Below are 3,903 nucleotides of genomic sequence, written 5' to 3'. Positions count from 1 at the left end.
GGCGGACGGGACCCGGCCGGCGGGGAGGACAAGGTAAGGATGATGGCCAGGCAGAGCGTGGGCGCGCCCGGCGAGCCCCCTGGCGTCGTGCTCAGCGCCACCACCTCCGTGCGTCTCCCCGGCACGCCGCCGCAGCGCGTCTTCGACTACCTCCGCGACGAACAGCGCCGCGGAGAGTGGGACATCCTCGCCAACGGCGAGGCCATGCAGGAGATGGACCACATCGCCAAGGGCCAGCACCACGGCAACGCCGTCTCCCTCCTCCGTCCTAACGTAAGTACAGTACATCATATCTTGCATCATTTCTCATTTCCTCTCCACACATGACACATCTCAGTTCCTTCTGAACTTTTCTGTTCCTCATAATTAATCTCAGTGTCTTCTGACACTTGTTGATTTTTACGTAACATTAAAGCATCTGTGCATCTAACATTAACTAGTACTAGTTAGTAAATAGCAATTAAACTGACAGAACTCCTTGCAACCTAAACAATGGAGGGAGATAGTTAATGATGAATAGTTTGTCAAGAAGTCAAGCACTCCTCTACCTCTCGTACTACCCCATGGAGTAGGACTGTACTAGCATGAACTGGCATGATGCAGGTTTCATGGCCATATTGGCAAATGCATGGGTTGGGGGGCACAGTGACAGGAGGAAGAGGACGACGGAGAAAGCTTCCAAGAAATTATTGTTCTTGGCTACAGAACCGGGGTCCGGGGGTGGGGGGTAGTAGTAGGGTTGACATTTGTGATAGAAAGCTAGTAGCTGTTAGCTTTTCCCTCCTTTTGGGGGCATGCTTGCATGTAGCCATGCAGCCTATCTGCCCTTGTCCTCTCTTGCATGCATGCCCACCAAAGCTGTCAATATTGGCTTTATCTTTCTTCTATACTTTTCAAAGATCCATGACAAGTATCTTTTTCATCTGTTATTTGATTTCTTTGTAAAGCGGCTTGGCAATATCCTGGTTCTTAGAACCATGAGGTTGACACCAAGTACACCAGGATTCCCTTTTGATCTCAAGTACACACCAGGGTTCTACTAGCATGATTGGCTAAAGCAAAACACTTTGAATTTACCTAACAAAAATAAGTTGAGACTATGCACAGTTTTCCAGTTATCTCCTAAATTGCTAATACAAATATTTGCCACTTTTTTTAAGACCTCCCTTTCCCTTCGATAATACTACCTCCCTACACTAATATATGACGGTTTTACAGTTCAATTTGAGCTGCAAAAACGCCTTACATTAGTGTGCAGAGGGACTAATAGGTTTGTACCGCAAACAAATTTAACACAGTGAAAGAAAGCAGTTGAATGTACGATCTTACTAGTTATAATTCGAACCACTCCTAGTTTGTTGGAGGTCTTAAGCAAATAAATGTTACACTTTCAGTTATTTTTTTACTCTGTACCCTAATTAAGTTGAAATTTAAATGCTTGCGAGGACTGTCCACATATGGTACAACTGTACAACTATAAGTTCCTGCTGGCTGATGCATGTCACCGATATTGCTTCATTTGCTTGCAGGCGACGAGCGGGAACCAGAACAACATGCTCATCCTGCAGGAGACGTGCACCGACGCGTCCGGCTCGCTGGTGGTGTACGCGCCGGTGGACGTGCAGTCCATGCACGTCGTCATGGGCGGCGGCGACTCGGCCTACGTCTCCCTGCTGCCCTCCGGCTTTGCCCGTCGCCCACCGCTCATGGCGGCAGCAGCAACAACAGCCCCGGCTCGCTCGTCACCGTGGCGTTCCAGATACTGGTCAATAACCTGCCGACGGCGAAGCTCACCGTGGAGTCGGTCGACACCGTCAGCAACCTGCTCTCCTGCACCATCCAGAAGATCAAGTCCGCCCTGCAGGCCAGCATCATCTCGCCCTAGCTCCATGGTTAGCGGGCATTTGACATGGATTCCGGCCAACACACCGATACAGCACCGGCCGGATGCCATTTCAAATGTCTAACTAGCTCGATCAGGTCGTGTAAGATCACAAAGCTAGAGGAAGAAGAACAAGAAGAAGATTTCAGGCGAGATTTCGGATTATCATAGAGGCTTCTTGGGATACAAATAAATTATAGTGTGGAGATCGAATTAGTATTTCATAGAGGAAATGAACGGGGCGAGATGCGAACTAGGGATTAAGTCAAGAACGAACCTCGCGCTAGGCATGCCTGCATTTTAATTTGCCGCTGCTTAAACTAGCTGATGTGGTGGTTCGGGTATTGACTTAAACTCTGGTGAGGACTGAAGAGAACCCCCTAGGGCTTTGTTTTATTTTATATTTATATAATATATCTAGTGCTTTGGTTTATTAATGCATCCTTCTGTGAAGCTTTCTAGGCAAAGATGCTGATCATCAGATCAACATGATATATATAAAATATGTTTGCGTTTGTTAACTTATCCTTAATGTCCTTTTTAGCTTGAAGATGTTGGAATGGGTTCATATAAACTATGTTGTGGTTTAGTCATATATGCTTACTCAAGAAAGATCTTTTGAAAACCAAAATACATCTTCTTGAACTTATTTTACAATATTTTGATATAGAAAAGGCAGCTCAAAGCTGCACCTATGCATGGCTTAACTTGTTGTACTCCCTCCGTTCCTAAATATAAAGTCTTTTTGGACATTTTAAATGGACTACAACATACGGATATATGTAGATATATTTTAGAGTGTAGATTCACTCATTTTACTCCGTATGTAGTCATCAGTTGAAATCTCTATAAAGACTTATATTTGTGAACAGAGGGAGTATTTAGTAGCATAGGGAGCAGGTCAAAGCAGTACATTCCTTATTCAGGCATAGGTGAATGAGCTTAATTTGTGAAAAAAAATGTTAAGTAGGTTTTACATGTGCCGGTTAAAAGCTAGTAGTATGTGCAAATATTCCTTAGGTTGGAATTTTTTCAGGAATTATAACATATTTGTTGGTTTTTTGAGGGCTTAGAACTTGTTTATTTGGTGTTGACTTGTACAATTCCCAGTTGATGCATGGCCACTGTCTGTGATCAATCTTATCCCTCTTGCCCACGTGCATAAGAGCATGTACAATGGTATTATTTTAGGAGTGTCGTGTAAGATAAATGATGAGGTGGAGAAGAGAGAACTCATAAGAAAAGACTTGTCGTCTCTTATTTAAGAGAAGACAAGAGATGATCTCTTAGCACAATATGTCTTACCATGTTTTTAGGAATAGCTAGTTATTGAAGATAAGGCTAAGAGATGACCCATTGTTTGTAGACATTTTATTTTGTCATCTCTAAATGAAATGCAAGATTTAAAATAAAATTATTTTATCAACCATTATACATGCCCTAAGTAGTAGTGGTTCGTTTTTTATGCTGTGAAACCTAAGGTCTTGAAGATATGCTTGCCAATGTTCGTTTTAAATTTGCTTCTGTGCAGCAAATACTTGCCTCTGCAGGGCATTGCATACACATTGATAACTAGTGCACGTACACATTGACACTGTTATGTTGTTGGCCATTCATTCCTACCAAATGTTGCAGCGTATGTTAATGCGTAGCATACGTACGTCGGTAAGTGCACATGCTATGCCATGGAAGCTATACCCGTATCTATAGCTGGTGATGTATGTACCACATGCGTATTCATTAGTTGATCCATCGAATGAAAGCTACACCAAGGTTGCACCACGCGGCCAACCGACCGCTCACGCGTTGCCGTGTTGGGACTACGTACTCTACAGGGGCGCCGGCACTATGAGATGGGTCAAAATTTGATGTGATCGGCCCGCTCGGACGTATGAAACGGGTTTGGACCCCCGACTATAGATGCTCTAAGAACAATTCCAATAGAGTTGCTGTATCGGCGATCATCATATAGGATATAGAGCACACTCCGGTGCGGCGGTGCAAAAACACCAAGTCGGCAA

The 3,903-nt window shown here is 44.1% G+C and overlaps 1 pseudogene; it reads left to right on the top strand.

The window, feature by feature from the left end:
* The first annotated feature begins 6 nt into the window (after positions 1 to 6).
* On the top strand, positions 7 to 2,315 carry LOC125530905 (annotated as a pseudogene).
* Positions 2,316 to 3,903: the final 1,588 nt, after the last annotated feature.

Source organism: Triticum urartu, unplaced genomic scaffold (assembly GCF_003073215.2).
Source record: "Triticum urartu cultivar G1812 unplaced genomic scaffold, Tu2.1 TuUngrouped_contig_6646, whole genome shotgun sequence".
In the NCBI taxonomy this organism is placed as follows: Eukaryota; Viridiplantae; Streptophyta; class Magnoliopsida; order Poales; family Poaceae; genus Triticum; species Triticum urartu.
This window is presented reverse-complemented; position numbering and strand designations above follow the sequence as displayed.